The 19,926-nt window shown below is 45.4% G+C and overlaps 1 protein-coding gene across 6 annotated transcripts in view; it reads right to left on the bottom strand.

Annotated features, from left to right (window-relative positions):
• The window catches only part of ZBTB8A (zinc finger and BTB domain containing 8A), a 57,061-nt gene extending 40,584 nt beyond the window's left edge, over positions 1 to 16,477 (bottom strand). For 2 of the 6 annotated variants that reach the window (XM_074380456.1, XM_039474281.2), the window contains exon 1: positions 16,070 to 16,472. The gene's annotated coding sequence lies outside the window, so the exon portion shown is untranslated. Of the gene's footprint in view, positions 1 to 3,973; positions 6,690 to 15,220; positions 15,416 to 16,069 lie in introns of those variants that run through there. The other 4 variants (XM_074380457.1, XM_074380460.1, XM_074380458.1 and 1 more) reach the window with 4 other exon arrangements.
• Between the last annotated feature and the right edge of the window lie 3,449 nt (positions 16,478 to 19,926).

Below are 19,926 nucleotides of genomic sequence, written 5' to 3'. Positions count from 1 at the left end.
ATTTCTAATATTAAAAAATATTATGACAAATAAAAAGCAACATCCTTTTTTGTTTTTGTTTTTTTTTTTGAGATGGAGTCTTGCTCTGTCGTTGAAGCTGGAGTGCACTGGCGTGATCTCGGCTCACTGCACCCTCCATCTCTCTGGTTCAAGCAATTCCCCTGCCTCAGTCTCCCAAGCAGCTGAGATTATAGGCTCACACCACCACACCCAGCTACTTTTTTTGTATTTTTAGTAGATACGGGTTTTTACCATATTGGCCAGACCGGTCTCGAACTCCTGACCTCAGGCAATCCGCCCGCTTTGGCCTCCAAAAGTACTGGGATTATAGGTGTGAGCTACTGTGCCCAGCCATTTTTTTTTTTTTTTTTTTTTGAGACAGTCTCACTTTGTCACTCAGCCTGGAGTGTAGTGGCATGATCACAGCTCACTGCAGTCTTGACCTCTCAGGCTTAAGGGATTCTCCCTCCTTAGTCCCCCAAGTAGCTGAGACTACAAGTACCCATCACCATGCCCAGCTAATTTTTGTGTTTTTTGGAAAGATGAGGTTTCGTCATGTTGCCCTGGTTGGTCTCAAACTCTTGGGCTCAAGTAATACCCCTACCTCAGACTCCAAAAGTGCTGGAATTATAGGTGTAGGCCACTGTCCCCGGCCCAAACATACGTTTTTTTTTTGTTTTTTGTTTTTGTTTTTTTTTGAGAAAAAGTCTCACTCTGTTGCCCAGGCTGGAGCGCAGTGGCGAGATCTTTGGTAACTGTAACCTCCCCATCCCGGGTTCAAGTGATTCTCCTGCCTCAGCCTACTGAGTAGCTGGGATTACAGGCACCCACCACCACCACACCTGACTAATTTTTGTATTTTTAGCAGAGATAGGGTTTTGCCATCTTGGCCAGGCTGATCTGGAACTCCTAACCTCAGGTGATCCACCCACCTCCATTTCCCAAAGTGCTGGCAATTAGAGGTGTGAGCCACCGCGTCCAGCCCCAAACATAATTTTTAACTTTGATAATAAAATAAACTTAACACAACATTATCCAAAGGCAGGCCAGCAAATGATACCAAGATAGTAAGTTCTATTGCTTTTTTCCTCCAAATGTCATCAATATGTTTTGCAAGAAAACTGAACAGAATAGCTTTAAAAATTCAACATATCTTACAAACTATAGTTAAGAGGGAAGTGGGAAAATCTACATATGGTTCAAAAAAAACCCCCAAAAAAACTCTTCAATTTCTATGGCATCCCAAATTTTTCAGTTATCAAAATCAAAATGACTCAACTTTTTTTTTTCATTGACTATCATGGTTTTGTTATTGTAGAAAGTGTAAAGGCTTTATTTCCATAAGCAGTGGAAAAGGAATTTTATGCTTGTTAAACCAAGTAATTAAGCTAAGAATTTCCACCAAAATAATTCTGATTGACCAATGAAATTGATTTAAAAAATTTGTTTTTAGCTGGGCACGGTGGCTCAAGCCTGTAATCCCAGCACTTTGGGAGGCTGAGGCGGGTGGATCACGAGGTCAAGAGATCTAGACCATCCTGGTCAACATGGTGCAACCCCGTCTCTACTAAAAATACAAAAAATTAGCTGGGCATGGCGAAGCGTGCCTGTAATCCCAGCTACTCAGGAGGCTGAGGCAGGAGAATTGCCTGAACCCAGGAGGTGGAGGTTGCAGTGAGCCGAGATAGCACCATTGCACTCCAGCCTGGGTGACAAGTGAAACTCCGTCTCAAAAAAAAAAAAAAAAAAAAAAAAAGTTTTTTTCCTGATTATAAAAGTATTATGTGCTTATAGAAAATTTAGAAAATATAGGCAAGTGGCCAGGCACAGTGGCTCACACCTGTTATCCCAGCACTTTGGGAGGCCAAGGCGGGTGGATCATGAGGTCAGGAGTTCAAGACCAGCCTGGCCAATACAGTTACACCCCATCTCTACTAAAAATACAAAAATTAGCTGGGTGTAGGGTGGCGTGCGCCTGTAGTCCCAGCTACTTAGGAAGCTGAGGAAGGAGAATCACTTGAACCCAGGAGGCTGAGGTTGCAGTGAGCTAAGATTGCACCACTGCACCCCAGCTTGGGTGACAGAGCAAGACTCTGTCAAAAAAAAAGAAAATACAGGCAAGTACAAAGAAGAGGAGCTGGGCCCAGTGGTTCACGCCTATAATCCCAGCATTTCAGGAGGCAGAGACAGGAAAGTCACTGGAAGCCAGAAATTCCAGACCAGCCTAGGCAACATAGTGAGACCTGTCTCTAAATAAAGAAATAAGAAAATAAACTGAAATAACTTTTTTTTTTTTCTTTTTGAGACAGTCTCACTCTGTCACTCAGTGCAGTGGTGTGACCATGGCTCACTGTGGCCTTGACCTCCCAGCCTCAAGTGATCCTCCAGCCTCAGCCTTCTGAGCAGCTGAGACTACAGGTGTACCAGGCTAAATTTTATATTTTTTGAAGACAGGGTTTTTCCATGATGCCCAGGCTGGTCTTGAAATAATAGGCTGAAGTGATCCTCCCACCTTGGTCTCCCAAAGTATTGGAATGACAGACATGAGCCACTGCACCTGGCCCAAAATTAATAGTGTTTGAGAACAACTTATTGCTATACTAAAAGCTCATCTGTCACCTAGCTGTAATGAGCTAGAAGGGCATTCAGAGAGTGGCATTTACTTGGATTGCTTCACTGCTTCAACACTGTCATTTAAGGGCATATTAACTACTGTGCAGTGTACTGGGTGTGTACAGTGGTAATTTGTGGCTTAAGAGAACTGATTTCTGTTTTTTTGGGATGGGGTCTCACTCTCACCCAGGCTGGAGTACAGTGGCAAAATCTTGGCTCACTGCAACCTCTTTCTCCCAGGTTCAGGGATGTTCGCATTTCAGCCACCCGAGGAGCTGGGACCACAGGTGTGCACCACCACATCGGCTAATTTTTTTTGTATTTTTTGTAGAATGGGGTCTCGCCACATTGCCCAGGCTGGTCTCAAACTCCTGGACTTAAGCAATCCACCCACAACCTCAGCCTCCCAAAGTGTTGGAATGATAGACATAAGCCACCGCACTTGGCCAAAAGAATGGATTTCTGAGCACAGTCTGTGCCACAAACAGTTTTTACATACTGATGGAATGTTATTTTTTGAGATAACTACCAAGTTCCACTCTAGCAGATTTTAGAGTAGATCTGTGGATGCACATACAGCATCTTTTTTTTTAAAGGGTCTCACTATATTGCCCAGACTGGCCTTGAACTCCTGGGCTCAAGAGATCCACCCACCTCGGCCCCCCAAAGTGCTGGCATTACAGGCATGAACCACCTTGCCTAGCCATGAGCATCCTTTCTAACTTACTTCTGGAAAACTAAAAAGTTCATTTCCCAGACTCCTTTACAATTCAGTTTCCCCATGTGAAATGTGGCCCATCAATGAGATGTTCTGTGAGATCTGGAAGGCAGAAATGAGGTGAGAACCATCTTTCTTTCTTTTTTTTTTTTTTTGAGACGGAGTTTCGCTCTTGTTACCCAGGCTGGAGTGCAATGGCGCGATCTCGGCTCACCGCAACCTCCGCCTCCTGGGTTCAGGCAATTCTCCTGCTTCAGCCTCCTGAGTAGCTGGGATTACAGGCACGTGCCACCTTGCCCAGCTAGGTTTTTTTTTTTTTTTTGTATTTTTAGTAGAGACGGGGTTTCACCATGTTGACCAGGATGGTCTCGATCTTTTGACCTCGTGATCCACCTGCCTCAGCCTCCCAAAGTGCTGGGATTACAGGCTTCAGCCACCGCGCCCGGCCGAGAACCATCTTTCTTCTGTTTTGGCTGTTGATGCTGGCAAGCACATTTATGAAAACTTTTTTTTTTTCACAGCAGAATTCTACTGTCAAAAGCTTCATAATTGTCAAGAGGCAAACATGGTGAAGATACGAGTCACTATTTGGTAGGAGTTCAGGAAAGTTAAGGTGTAGCAGGCTTGTTTCCTTTTACTTACTTATATGCAGAGGCAGGGTCTCACTGTGTCACCAGGATGAAGTGCTGAAGTACAGTGGTGCAATCATAGCTCACTATAAACTCAAACTCCTGGGCTCAAAGGGATCCTCCCACTTTGGTCTCTGAAAGTTCTGGATTACACTAGCAATGACACTGGAAGCCTCCCACTCCCTGTGGGGACCTGTTGGGCAGTTTTCTTCTTTTTTTTGAGATGGAGTTTTACTTTTGTTGCCCAGACTGGAATGCAATGGTGCAATCTCTGCTCACTGCAACCTCCACCTGGGTTGAAGTGATTCTCCTGCCTCAGCCTCCCGAGTAGCTGGGATTACAGGTGACCCCTATGATGGCACAGCTATTTTTTTATTTTTAGTAGAGATGGGGTTTCACCATTTTGAGCAGGCTGGTCTTGAACTTGTTTGTCCCCTCCCCATCTCCCATCTTGAACTTCTGACCTCAGGTGATCCACGCACCTTGGCCTCCCAAAGTGCAGGGATTATGGGTGTCAGCCACCGTGCCCGGCCTGGACTCTTATTCTAGAACAATGTCTGAAGGCCCAGCTTGGAGCCCACTCCTCTCAGACCTTCCAGTGATTTTGTAAACACCTAATTCTCTTCTGCTTAAGACATTAGAGTGGTTTCTCTTTCCTGCAACTAGATCCAGACAATCTATTGGCAACTAATTAGCCTCAATATTTGAGTAGAAAGGCGAGTAGTTTGTTTATGAATGGCAGCACCAGGCAGTGTGGTCCAGAGTATAAGCTCTGGCATGAGACTGCCTAGGTGAAAATTCTGGGTTTTCTGCTAACTGGGTGACATGGGAAGTTGGCCTTCTGTGCCTTAGTTTCTTCATCTGTAAAATGGGCGTTGATAGGGTTTGGATCTGCATCCCCACCAAATCTCACGTCGAATTGTGATCCCCAGTGTCGGAGGTAGGACCTAGTGGGAGGTGACCGGATCATGGGGGCAGTTTCTCATGAATGGTTTCGCACCATCCCCCTTGGTACTGTCCTCATGATAGTAAGTTCTTGTGAGAGCTGGTTGTTTCAAGGTGTACAGCACCTCCTCCCACTCTTTCTCTTGCTCCTGCTCCTGCATGTGAGATGTCTCGCTCCCCCATGTCTTCTGATTGGAAGCTTCTTGAGGCCTCCCCAGAAACGAAGCAGATGCCAGCATCATGTCTCCTGCACAGCCTGTGCAACCATGAGCCAGGTAAATTTCTTTTCTTTACAAATTACCCTGCCTCAGATATTTATTTTTTTTTGTTTTTGAGATGGAGTCTTGCTCTGTTGCCCAGACTGGAATGCAGTGGTGCAATCCCAGCTCAAACTCCTGACCTCAGATGATCCGCCTGCATTAGCCTCCCAAAGTGCTGGGATTACAGGTGTGAGCCACTGTGCCTGGCCAGGTTTTTTTTTTTGTGACGGAGTCTCCCTCTGTCACCCAGGCTGTGTAGTGGTGTGATCGTGCAGTGGTGTGATCTTGGCTCACTGCAACCTCTGCCTTCCAAGTTCAAGCAATTCTCCTGTCTCTGCCTCCGGAGTAGCTGGGACTACAAGTGCATGCCACCACACTCGGCTAATTTTTGTATTTTTAGTAGAGACGAGATTTCACCATATTGGCCAGGCTGGTCTCAAACTCCTGACCTCATGATCTACCTGCCTTGGTCTCCCAAAGTGCTCAGATTACAGGCCACAGCACTTGGCCCCTGCCAGGTATTTCTTTTTATCAATGTGAACATGGACTAATACAGGAATAATAATAATAATACCTATAGCTTACAGAGCTGTGAGATGGAGTAAATGAGAAGATAATCCAAGCAAGTGCTTAGAACAGTGCCTGGCTTATAACAAGCCCTTGATAAATGTCAGCTATTATTATTAATTACCTAAACATTTTTAAATATTGCTTTCACTGAGTAGAAAATGTAAACATTTTAGAATTTTATTACCAGACATTTTCTTGTTTTATACAAATGTGGATACAGGAAAAAAAAATGTTGACTGGTTTCATCATATTTGTGTAACTACACAGTGAGAGTAATCATTTCAAAACTATATGTGTACCTGAGAATAGCAGCCCTCTGCTCCAACTAGTCAATTACAGACCTCACCTTAAGGAATAATTATTCTTTGTTTTTTGTTTTTTTTTTAGACATGGTTTTATTCTGTTGCTCAAGCTGAAGTGCAGTGGTGAGATCATAGCACACTGTAGCGTTTACCTTCCCGGGCTCAAGGGAGCCTGCCACCTCAGCCTCCCGAGTACAGGTGTGTGCCAAATTATTCTTTTTTTTTTTTTTTTTGAGACGGAGTTTCGCTCTTGTTACCTAGGCTGGAGTGCAATGGCGCGATCTCGGCTCACCGCAACCTCCGCCTCCTGGGTTCAGGCAATTCTCCTGCCTCAGCCTCCCGAGTAGCTGGGATTACAGGCATGCGTCACCACGCCCAGCTAGTTTTTTGTATTTTTAGTAGAGACGGGGTTCCACCATGTTGACCAGGATGGTCTCGATCTCTCGACCTCGTGATCCACCCGCCTTGGCCTCCCAAAGTGCTGGGATTACAGGCTTGAGCCACCGCGCCCGGCTTAGAAACGATTTTTTTTTTGAGACAGGGTCTCGCCCTGTTGCCCAGGCTGGCATGCAGTGGCACCATCACAGAGCTCACTGCAGCCTCAGCCTCTCAGGCTTAAGTGTTCCTCCCACCTTAGCCTACTGAGTGGCTGGGACCACAGGCATGTACTACTACACACTCAGCTAATTTTTAAATTATTTGTAGAGATGAGGTCTCACCATGTTGCCCAAACATTTTTTTTTTTTTTTTTGAGACGGAGACTTGCTCTGTCGCCTGGGCTGGAGTGCAGTGGTGCAATGTCAGCTCACTGCAACCACTGCTTCCTGGTTCAAGAGATTCTCCTGCCTCAGACTCCCAAGTAGCTAGGTTTATAGGCACGTGCCACCACACACAGCTAATTTTTGTATTTTTAGTAAACATGGGGTTTCACTATGTTGGTTAGGCTGGTTTCGACCTCCTGACCTCAAGTGATCTGCCTGCCTTAACCTCCCAAAGTGCTGGGATTACAGGTGTGAGCTACTGGACCTGGCCAATTTTTGCCATTTTTCCATTTAATTGTTACCTCATTAATTATGCTCTATCAACTAGGGTGTTTATTATTCAAACTAAGAAAATGTTACCACAGAAGCATTTGCATGAGAATGAGATCTACAATCTAAAATAAGATTTGCAACCTAAAAGTTTATATTTTAATGCTGCTGAGTACAGTGGCTCAAACCTGTAGTCCCAACTACTCAGAAGGCTGAGGCAAAAGGGAGGATCTCTTGAGCCCAGGAGTTCAAGGCTGCAGTGAGCAACAATCATGCCACTGTATTCTAGCATGGGCAACAGAGGAAGACTCCATCTCTGTTAAAAAGAAAAAAAAAAAAGTAAAATTCAACTGTTTATACTTAGAATGATATTCTAATATTTATATGAAAAAAGTTGTGGATAAAATTATGGCTTGGTTTGGTTTGCTGAAGTATCTTCCAGTGATTAAAAATACATTGTGGATTTTGTAATAAAACTTCCCCCAGCCGGGCGTCGTAGCTCATATCTATAATTCTAGCACTTTGGAAGGCACTGGCAGGAGGATCACTTGAGCCCAGGAGTTTCAGACTAGCCTGGGCAACATGGTGAGACCTCATCTCTACAAATAATTTAAAAATTAGCTGAGTGTGTAGTAGTACATGCCTGTGGTCCCAGCTACTCGGTAGGCTAAGGTGGGAGGAACACTTGAGCCTGAGAGGCTGAGGCTGCAGTGAGCTCTGTGATGGTGCCACTGCAATGCCAGCCTGGGCAACAGGGCGAGACCCTGTCTCAAAAACAAAAACAAAAAACTTCCCCCAGATATTCTCGAACTGTAAGAATTTGATGTTGGACCTAGTCCAACAGTGCCAGGGAGACAGAGGGAACTGAAGGTGACATAAGGCATCCATTATGCCCTCCGTGTTTCACAGGCTGCTGGGAGCCACAGGACTCAAAGCAGTGGAGGTTTTCTGAAGGGTCAGAAAAACAGGTGAAAGAAACAACTTCATCTTTTGATACGGTAATTAATTTTACATTGTTCAGAACTCCACAGAGGTATATTTTCCTTTTTTAAATTCTTGAGACAAGGTCCCACCAGCCTTGAGTGCAGTGGTACCATCTTGGCTCACTGCAGCTTTGGCCTCCGGGACTCAAGTGATCCTGCTTCAGTCTCCCACATAGCTAGGACTACAGCAGTGCACCATCATGTCTGGCTCTTTCTTTTTTTTTTTTGAGACGGAGTTTCGCTCGTTACCCAGGCTGGAGTGCAATGGCGCGATCTCGGCTCACCGCAACCTCCGCCTCCTGGGCTCAGGCAATTCTCCTGCCTCAGCCTCCTGAGTAGCTGGGATTACAGACACGCGCCACCATGCCCAGCTAGTTTTTTGTATTTTTAGTAGAGACGGGGTTTCACCACGTTGACCAGGATGGTCTCGATCTCTAGACCTCGTGATCCACCTGCCTCGGCCTCCCAAAGTGCTGGGATTACAGGCTTGAGCCACCGCGCCCGGCATGTCTGGCTCTTTCTATATTTTAACAGAAAAATCTTGTATTCTTACTTTTTTTTTTTTTGAGACAGAGTCACACTCTGCCACCCAGGCTGGAGTGCAGTGGCACCATCTTGGCTCACTGCAATCTCCCCTTGCTGGGTTCAAGCGTTTCTCCTGCCTCAGCCTCCTGAATAGCTGGGATTGCAGGCAGGTACCACCATGCCCAGCTAATTATTGTATTTTTAGTAGAAACAGAGTTTCACCATGTTGGCCAGGCTGGTCTCAAACTCCTAACCTCAAGTGATCCGCCCGCCTTGGCCTCCCAAAGTGCTGGAATTACATATGTGAGCCACTGTATCTGGCCCTTTTATTCCATTTTTTTTCCCCTCATAAAGAATGCTTTCTATATTATATTTTTATGCAAAGGACAGATACTCAAATTGAAAGGTAAAACACATTAATTCAAGACATATTTATTGAGCAACTACTCTACACCAGACTATACCTGGTTCTAAGAATACAGAGGTGATGACATGTCAAAGATCAGTGCTCACACTCAAGCAGCTCACTGTCTACTAGGAGAGAGAGGGTCAGACAGAGAAGAGACAGAGAGACACTTAGACAAAGTGACAATACAATGAAGAAAATACTCATAGTAGAAGGGAATTGTAAAACCAAGAAAGCAAATGATTGTAACTGGGAGTGTATAAAATGTTTCCAAAAGGGTTGGGTCTTGAAACATGAAAAGAAGTTTATACTGAGAAAGAGGGCAAAAGACATTCTAGCCAGAGACAGCACCAAATGTGAAGGCAAAAACATATTAAACAGCATGGCCTCCTTGGGGATAAGCAGCTTGCTATATGCCAGGCGTGGTGGCTCACACCTGTAATCCCAGCACTTTGGGAAGCTGAGGTAGGCGGATCACCTGAGGTCAGGAGTTTGAGACCAGCCTGGCCAACATGGAGAAACTCCCATCTCTACTAAAAATACAAAAAAAAAATAGCCAGGCGTTGTGGCGGTCGCCTGTAATCCCAGCTACTAGGGAGGCTGAGGCAAGAGAATTGCTTAAACCCAGGAGCTGGAGGTTGCAGTGAGCCAAGACTGTGCCATTGCACTCCAGCCCAGGCGACAGAGTGGGACTCTGTCTCAAAAAAAAAAAAAAGAAAAGAAGAAGAAGCAGCAAAGAAGCTTGCTATAGTGGATGGGAGAACAGGGAAGAGACAGCATTAGGAGAAATCCCTAATGTAGATGATGGGGTGATGGATGCAGCAAACCACCATGACATATGTATACCTATGTAACAAATCTGCACGTTCTGCACATGTACCCTAGAGCTTAAAGTATAATTAAAAAAAAAAAACAAAAATTAAAAAAAACACACAAAAAGAAGCAGCATGCTATAGCTAGAGACTTCAAGCCTATGAAAAGGTGGCAGAAGAGGAAACTAGAAAAGTATGTAAGAGCTAGATCTTAGAAGCCTCTCCACTTTTGTGGGTTCTGGGCACTTTTGAATGATTTTTCTTTCTTTTTTTTTTTTTTTTGAGACAGAGTTTCGCTCTTGTTACCCAGGCTGGAGTGTAATGGCGCAATCTCGGTTCACCGCAACCTCCGCCTCCTGGGTTCAGTCAATTCTCCTGCCTCAGCCTCCTGAGTGGCTGGGATTACAGGCACGTGCCACCATGCCCAGCTAATTTTTTTTTTTTTTTTTTGCATTTTCAGTAGAGACAGGGTTTCACCATGCTGACCAGGATGGTCTCGATCTCTTGACCTCGTGATCCACCCGCCTCGGCCTCCCGAAGTGCTGGGATTACAGGCTTGAGCCACCACACCCAGCCTTGAATGATTTTAAAAAGAAGAAAAACAGGATTATAGGTCTACCAATCATTAGCTGTGTGACTCCATCAAGTTACTTAACTCTTAGCATTGGTTTCCTTTTTGTAAAATGAGGTTACTGACTGTTAAGAGGCTCTAAGGAAGTCTGTTAAGATGATTAAATGAGATAATAGCTAAAATAAATAAGATTATATAAGACAAACAGAAATAAGCATACGAAGAGATGTTTAGCATCATTAATCATTGGAGAAATGCAAATCAAAATCACAATGAGTTACTACTTCACACTCACTAGGATGGCTTGCTACAATAATTCTTTAAAAATTCTTTTCTTCTTCTTTTTCTTTATTTTCCTTGTTTTTCCAGAGATACAATAGTAATTTTTTTAAAACATGAAAATAACAAGTGTTGGCCAGAGTACAGATAAATGAGAACCTTCATACACTGCTGGTTGAAATGTAAAATGGTACAGCAACTTTGGAAAACATCTGGCAGTTCCTCAAATGATTAAACATGGAGTTATCATATGACCCAGCAATTTCACTCCTAGGTATATATCCAAGAGTAATGAACACATACATCTACACAGAAATTGTATACGAATTGTACACAGAATTGATATACAAGTATTTATAGTAGTATTGTTTATAACAGCTAAGACGTGGCAAAAAGCCAAACATCCATCAATGGACAGACGGGTAAACAATACCTGTATACCTATACAATGGAATGTAACTTGGCCATAAAAGAATGAGTACTGATATGGTCATGTGCCGTATAACGTTTTGGTCAACTGATCACATATATGACAGTGGTCCCATAAGATTATAATACCATATTTTTATTGTAGCTTTCCTGTGTTTTTATTTTTGGAAACAGATTCTTGCTCTATGCCCTAGGCTGGAGTGCAGTAGCATAATCTCAGCTCACTGCAACCTTCACCTCCCTGGTTCAAGCAATTCTCCTGCCTCAGCCTCCCAGATAGCCGGGACTACAAGTGCACACCACCATGCCCAGCTAATTTTTGTTTTTTTGTGTTTCTTTTTGAGATGGAGTTTTGCTCTTGTTACCCAGGCTGGAGTGCAATGGGGCGATCTCGGCTCACCACAACCTCCACCTCTTGGGTTCAGGCAATTCTCCTGCCTCAGCCTCCTGAGTAGCTGGGATTACAGGCACGCACCACCATGCCCAGCTAATTTTTTGTATTTTTAGTAGAGACGGGGTTGCACCATGTTGACCAGGATGGTCTCGATCTCTTGACCTTGTGATCCACCCGCCTTGGCCTCCTGAAGTGCTGGGATTACAAGCTTGAGCCACCGCGCCCGGCCCTAATTTTTGTATTTTTAGTAGAGACGGGGTTTCACCATGTTGGCCAGGATGGTCACTATCTCTTGACCTCATGATCTGCCCACCTTGGCTTCCAAAGCGCTGGGATTACAGGCGTGAGCCACGCACCCAGCCTGGGTATGAAAGCCTACAGTATCATGCTATACAGCATTTTAGCCTAGAAGCTATAGGCTATACCATACAGCCTAGTCGTGTAGTAGGCTATACCATCTAGGTTTGTAAAAGTACATTCTATGATGTTTACACAATGACAAAAATCACCTAACAATGCATTTCTCAGAACGTATTTCCATCATTAAGTGACATATGACTGTACATACTACAACGTGGGTGAACCTTAAAAACCTCATGCTGGCCAGGCAAAGTGGCTCATGCCTGTAATCCCAGCACTTTGGGAAGCTGAATTGGGCGGATCACAAGGTCAAGAGATTGAGGCCATCCTGGCCAACGTGGTGAAACCCCGTCTCTACTAAAAACAAAATAATTAGCTGGGCATGGTGGTGGGTACCTGTAATCCCAGCTACTTGGGAGGCTGAGGCAGGAGAATCATTTGATCCCAGGAGGTGGAGGTTGCAGTGAGCCCAGATCACACCACTGCACTCCAGCCTGGGCAACAAGAATGAAACTCCATCCCCCTCCCCCAAAAAAAGTTATAACTCAAAAAAAAAAAAAAAATTGTCCTATACATTGGAGTCAGTTGTAACTTGATATTTACATTAATAGGATTTTAATATAACTTATATTCATAGTATTCTTGAGTCATCAAAAAAGATTTAAGTTATTTTCAGAATTATATTATTAGGTCATAACAATGGGTAATACATTTCAGATTTTCTTCTTTCAGTAGAGTGACTTTATATGTTGAAATCGCAAGTTAGACCAATTTATGTGGGACATCCAAAATCTAAATGGAACCATTTTAAATATCCGTAAGAGTTAAATATTATAATAGTCCCAAGAATATAACAGAATTCAAGATTTCCATCAAGTTCAATGATCTTTAAAAAGGTGGTTAGGAAAGACAATTACACATTTTAGGAACCATTAAGTTCGAAGGTCTTTGGAATAGAAGCAAAAGACATGTATTTCTTATGACTAAAGATTTAGGTAGCGAGTGTAACGTGAATTAAGGTTGTGGTTGAGTAGATCAACTTTTTTTTTTCTTTTTTTTTTTGAGACAGAGTCTCGCTGTCACTGAGGCTGCAGTGCCATGGCGTGATCTTGGCTTACTGCAACCTCCGTCCGCCTCCAGAGTTCAAGCCATTCTCTTGCCTCAGCCTCCTAAGTAGCTGGGATTACAGGTGCCCGCCATGGCACTGGGCTAATTTTGTATTTTAATTTTGTATTTGTATTTTGTATTTCACCATCTTGTCTAGGCTGGTCTGGAACTCCTGACCTCATGATCCACCTGCCTTGGACTCCCAAAGCGCTGGGATTACAGGTGTGAGCCACCATGCACAGCCGAGAAAATCAACTTTTTAAAGATATATAGTCATTAATCTAAAATTTAATGTGTCCCATCAGGGTCAGCAAAACGAATCTTGTTAGCCTGCTTAGCAAACATCCCTGAGTCATAAAGAACTTCTGCTAACTAGAGTGGTAATTGTATTCTTTAACGGATAAATGATCCTTTAGCGTTGGGAATATTTAGAATTAAGTACAAATGCTCCTCAATTTATGATGGTGTTACATCCCAAAAAACCTACTGTAAGTTGAAAACATTATAAGTTTAAAATCCATTTAATACCCCATTAAACCCACTGTGAAGTCAAAAAATCCTAAGTCAAGATTTAAGTGCTGTGGTTTGAACATTTCTGTCCCCTCCAAAATTCATGTTAAAACTTCATCCCCATTGCAACAGTAACACCTTTAGGAGGTGCTTTGGCCAGGAAGACTCTGCCGTCATGGATGGAATTAGTGCCCTTCTAAAATGACCTAAGGGAGTAAGTTTGCCCTCTTTTGCCATTCCATCCCTTCTGCCACACGAGGACACAGCAGTCCTCCAATCCAGAGGATGCAGCAACATCGTGCCATCTTGGAAGCAAAGTGCAGCTGTCACTAGACACCAAACTGCCGGACCTCCCAGCCTCCAGAAGTGTCCGAAATCAATTTCTGTTCTTTATAATTACCCAGTCCCAAAGTATTTTTATAGCTGCACAAATGGCCTGAGACAGAAAAGATTTATAATTATTAAAAACACTTAAGAGAATCAAAACTATAGTTGGGAAAGCCTCATTGAGAAGATGGCATTTGAATAAAGTACAAAAGGTAAGAGAGTCATGTGGGTGTCTTGGACAAGAGTATTTCAGGCAAAGGGAACAGCAAGTGCAAGGGCCCTGAGGTGAGCAGGCAAGGAGGCATTGGGAGAACATCAAGGAGGCATGGGGGGAAGCAATGGGATATGGAGTCAGAAGGGTAAGGCAGATCATGAGAGGAGCAGGACATGGTGAGACCAGGTGCTGTAAGGCTGAGTAGACTATTACGCAGCTTTTGGCTTTTAAACTGCATAAGAACGGGTGCCACGGACCAATTTTGAGCAGAAAAGTGACAAAAGCTTCATTCAAGGCAATCAAACACATCAAATCCTTTAAATATGATTAATATATCATTGTGTCACTGAGTTAACTAAGCCTATTAGAAATTGTTTTATCTAAAAATCAGATTTAAATGATATAGGATGAATCAATATTACTATATCTTACAAAGTTTTTGCTGGCCCCAAATCATTATCAACAGCAAAGCTGGTGATTTCAGGGCCATGAGATAAGGTCTAGGGGCTTGGCCTCCTTCCTGGAGTCTCCTACTCATTATGCCTCCTGCTGACATCTTAGAGGACAATCCACCCAGACACCCATTTGGCCAAGAGCCCCAAGCCAGATTCTCACTTCCCAGTTGCCACTTGTGTGGCCAGAGAGGTTCCCAGTAATAAAGACATCTGATCCCTGCTTATCAGTGAGGGGCTCTTGCTCCAGTCCACAAACGCATCCATATATGAGGCATGGAGGAGATAAGACTGGAGCAGAAGCTTGCTGAGGATTTTTAAGGCTTTTCTGAAGAATATCAGTTAAGTTTTTAGAGCAGGGAAGCGCTGTGGTACAACTGGACCGTCTGAAGACTCCTCTGGAGGTGCCTTAGGAGGGAAGGCAGGGCGGGAACAGGAGGCCCTGGGAGGCTATGGTCACCCCTGGCCTAGAGGGGAAACCCCACACTTCACACGTGTTCCTTCATCTGCAAAGTGGAATTACTGTCAGCCTGACCAGATGGTTGTTTTAGATGAAATTAAGTGAAATAATTCATATAGGTGAAAGCACTCCATTTAAATTTCTGCAAATATAAAGGTTCATCAAGCACAGAGGTGATACTGACGTGTATGGTCAGAAGCCCGCCAGGTGTGAATCTACCGCTTCCTAACGCGTCTTGGAATGACGTGAAGTAGGGCCACTGAACAATCAGCGGTAAATAAGCGCATCTGAAGGGGAAGGGAACAAGCCGCTGACTAACTCACAAAAGAGGCGGTCCGCATGGATAGAGATGAGCATGTACGGTTCCGTCCAGAAGCAAATAGTTGGAGCTGAACATCCGTTAGGCGCGGTGAGTCCGCCCTCGGTTCTAAGCCCAGATGTCGCATCTTGACATAAAACCAAGGATGGAGGCTGCACCCAGAAACTCGGGCTACTGCCCTGGGAACCAGGCTCCCCGGCAGCGCCCCCGGCCGCGCCCGCAGAAGCTCGGGCCCCGGCCCTGCCCTCCCCGCGCGCCCCCCCGGCGGCCGCCCGTCTTCGCGCCGCGCAGCCCGAGCCCCTCCGGAGTCCGCGGCGCCCGACGGCTCCAGACACGCCCGGCGCCATCCCTGTCGCCTTCCCGCCGCCGCCGCCAGGAGGCTCCGCGCGCCTTCCCGCCTTTCCCCGGGCCGGGCCGGGCGGCGAGGCGGGCGCGGGCGGCGACGGCGCGGCCATTGTCCCGCAGCCCCTCCCGGGCGCGCAGGAGGGGCCGGCCCGGCAGGCGGGGAGGGGCAGCCGGGAGCCGGTGCCCGCCAACGCCCGCCGTCGCCCCGGGCCGGGCCAGCCGCCGCCCGCGCCTCCTCCGTGGCCGCCCCCAGCCCCTCGGAGCCAGCGCCGCCGCCGCCGCCGCTGCGCCCCGGGCTGCAAATGGCGCCCGCTCGCCTCGGCGCCTCCCGCCGCGCTCCCGGCTCGGGGACGTCTGGGGGCGGCGCGCCCGGGGCCCGCATCCCAGCACCGCCGCTGCCCGGGCCGTCAGAGCCCACGGCGCCTCCGCCCGCGGCCAGGCTCGCGGCGGGTCCCGGGCAGCCCCGACGCCCGCCCGCCCTCCGCCCGCGCCGCGCGCTGCCACTTACCGCGGGCCGAGGCGCACCGGCCGGTCGCGCGCGCGGGCCGGGGGAAGATTCCTGGTTCTCGGCCGGGGAAGGACCCCCTTTCGAGGCCGTTCCTTTGCGCCCTAAAACAAGTAGCCCCAACGTGAGAGAAACAAAAGGTATTTGCTGACGTGGGCGTTGGACAGAAACGCCCGAGGGCTGGGGACACAATTAAAGGGGCAACGCACAGATTTCAGGCACCAACCAGCAGCTTCGCCCACTCCCCCTGCCCTTGCCCACACCCGCTGCACGCTCCAGAGGCACCGAGGTGCCCAGATTCTCTAGCAGTTGACTGCGGATCATGATTTTAGTCAGGAGCTGAAATTTAAAATTGTACTTTACGTTGGGAAAGGCGCCTCCGGAGGGCAGAAGGGCTGGATTTCTAGGATCTGGGGAATTTAGGAAAGAGGGAGGGACTTAGGCGTGCCCACAATTACTGTATAAGTACATGTGACATTATTGTACTTAAGTTTAGCAACGTCAAATGCAAGAGAGTTCCACAAAATTTTCCCTTGTATTGAAGCAGTTATTTTAGTTGAGGATAACCTTTTCTAAACCTCTACAGGTCAGAAGCATTTCATTTGAAGAGGAAAACCCAGAGAGGCTAAGAGAACATAATTCTTAGCTAAGTCCAGAGAAAATTATAAAATTAGGAACAGCAAGTTTTGTCTTTTCCAATAAAAGCATTGTACACAAAGCCTCCCTCTAACAAATATACGTCTCTAATATTTAGAGTACAGATACCAGGTTATACATTTGCTAAAATAGTAAATTAATGGATTTTCATTGTTACAATAGAAGCATTACCTCTATAAACTAGTTTTCTCGTTTCTTATGTTGGCGTCAGGTACTGAAAAGTACTGTTATAGTAAAACTGGAGGGAAAAGATTCAAATTAGCAAAACCTGTGTTTAGCTTTTAATGGATTCCTCTCCTGTTCATAATCAGTCATATTAGACAGTTTGTAACTTTGATTTCAAGAATAATTAGCTATGCATTTTGAGGATACAAGATAGTCACAGTTGTTTCTTAATGTCACTTCTGTTTCACTGCAGAGGTGCTTTGCTATTTAGTTCAGCAATTCCTGAAATTCTGAACAGGTTAAGTAGAAACATATTTGAAAACCATTAGGTGTCAGGTGTGTTGGATGTACTCAGATTACTCTGTTAGTTCCCCATTGAAAATTCCCCCAGAAAGACCTGGACATGGTTATAGTCAAAGGTTTTTAGCCTTAGTTAATTAAAACATACAAAGAGTTCCACAAACCTATTCCTCAAGAGAGCACATCAGGTTGGTGATAAACTCTTTGTTGCGAAGAAGAGGTAATGAGAGTTTTGTCCCTCACCTTCATTCCCCTAGCTTTGGGAGCTCAGGTTTCTCTACGCTGGGGCTCCACCATTAACCAGTGCTATTCTGTTAAATTCTGCCTCCCACCCCACCCTATCCCCATCCCTGTTTCCACCTCTTCAGCTCAAATCTTGAGGGAGATAATCCATTCCAATTTTAACAGTGCCTGCTAAGGGTAAAGTTTTTGCTCTAGGCTCTTGGAATGCAGTGGTGAGCAAAAAATTCACCAAGGCCCTGCTTTTATGGGATTTGCAGTCTAGTGGGGGAGACAGATGGTAATCAAATAAATGTATACTTTGAAAATTGGGTAAGTCTGAAGGAAAGGTGTGTCATGCAATGAGAATATTGATGAAGTGGGGACCTGTTTCATAAGGGAGGGGGTTTGTGTAGGGAGGGCTTCCTTGAGGAAGTTATCTTGACTGGAAATCTGGAGTAGGAATTAATAGGCAAGAGTATGAGCAGTCAGGAGCATTTCATATAGACGGAGCAAAATGTGTAGCGGTGCTTGGTAGACCAGAACATAGCATAAAAGGCGGTTGAGGCTGGAGTGCAGCCTAAGGGAGAGATATAAGAGATAAGGTGGGAGAGGGAGGCAGGGGTCAGGCCATCAGGGCCTTATGAGGCCAGGTTATGAACTTTGGGAGCCATTAATGTGTTTTAAGCTGCCTGGGGTGTGTGTGCTATGATGAACTAAGCATTTTGAAAAGATGACCGTGGAGGATAAGTGAGAGGGAAGCAAGAGTAGATCACAGTGGCCCAGCTAAGAGACGGTGGAATCTTGAGCTAGAGTAGAGGTAGAGGAGGTAGGTAGAAGTGGGGAGATCAAGTGAGGTGGAGAGATAAATATCAGAGATGATAGGTTGATTCTGGGGAATGAGGGAGAAGGAAGAGTCAACGATAACTCCCAGCATTTTGGAACTGGACAGATGGTGGTTCTGTTCACTGAGAGAGAAAAGACTAGAAGAAGGCCAGAATTTTTTTAAATTTTAAATTAAAAAAAAAAAATTCTCCTACTTGAACCCAGGAGGTAGAGGTTGCAGAAAGCTGAGATTACCCTACTGCACTCCAGCCTGGGCGACAGAGTGACACTCTGTCTCAAAAAAAAAAAAAAAAAAAAGAAAAAAGAAACTTTGTCATCAAAGTCACATAGGTGGGATGGGAATTAAAACCATGGATATAGATAGAGAGAGAATATAAAATGAGAAGAAAAAATGGCTTAGGACCAAACATTGAGCTACTTCCTCATCTAGTGGGAGGTTAGAGGAAGGTGAAATTTGAAGAGTGTGAGAGGACTGGACAGGAAGGAAGAAACCTGGGATAAGGTGGTGACATAAAAACTAAGAGAAGAGGCTGGACACAGTGGCTCATTCCTGTAATCCCAGCACTTTGGGAGGCTGAGGCAGGAGGTTGGCTTGAGGCCAGGAGTTCCAGACCAGCCTGGGCAGCAGAGCAAGACCTGATCTCTACAAAAAATTAAAATAAATTAGCTGGGGCCAGGCGCGGTGGCTCAAGCCTGTAATCCCGGCACTTTGGGAGGCCGAGGCGGGTGGATCACGAGGTCAGGAGATCAAGACCATCCTGGTCAACATGGTGAAACCCCGTCTCTACTAAAAATACAAAACATTAGCTGGGCATGGTGGCGCGTGCCTGTAATCCCAGCTACTCAGGAGGCTGAGGCAGGAGAATTGCCTGACCCCAGGAGGCGGAGGTTGCGGTGAGCCGAGACCGTGCCATTGCACTCCAGCCTGGGTAACAAGAGCGAAACTCCATCTGAAAAAAAATTAAAAAAATAATAATAATAATAAATAAATAAATTAGCTGGGCTTGGTTTTATGTGTCTGTAGTCTTAGCTACTTGGGAGCCTGAGGTGGGAGGACTTGAGTCCAAGAGCTTGAGGCTGAAGTGAGCCATGATGGTATCACTGCACTCCAGCCTGGGTGACAGAGTGAGAACTCAACTCTAAAAAATAAGGAAAAAAGGAACAATTGGGCAATAATGCTAAATACTGCTAAGAGAACAAATCTAAAAGAAAATGTCAGTTCCATTGAACAAGTTGGAGATCATTGACTTTGGAGAACATGATTAAGCTTGAAAGATAGGGTAGATATCCAGGTTAGAGGAATAAGTGGGGGGTGAAACAGAGACGACGAGAACAGACAATGCCTCTCAGAAACTGGTTTATAAAGGGGATGTTCCGGTTACTTTTACTGTGTAATAAGCCAAACCAAACTTAGCAGTAGAAAACTAAAACTATTTTATTATGTTCCTGGATTCTATGGGTCAGGTCACAGCAGGGATGGCTTGTTTATTTTTCCCCCTGTTATCTGGAGCCTTAGCTGGGCAGACTCAGATGACTGAGGGTGACCTGAACTACTAGGAACTGGAGTCATCTACAGGTTTCTTTGCTGAAAGGTTTGGCACCTAGGCTGGGATCACTTGAAGGTTGGGCTCAGCTGAGATTGTCATCTAGAGCACTAACCCATGACCTCTCTC

This window comes from Saimiri boliviensis, chromosome 11 (genome assembly GCF_048565385.1).
Source record: "Saimiri boliviensis isolate mSaiBol1 chromosome 11, mSaiBol1.pri, whole genome shotgun sequence".
Lineage (NCBI taxonomy): Eukaryota > Metazoa > Chordata > Mammalia > Primates > Cebidae > Saimiri > Saimiri boliviensis.
The sequence above is the reverse complement of the archived record's forward strand: the minus strand, read 5'-3'. Positions and strand labels throughout refer to the sequence as shown.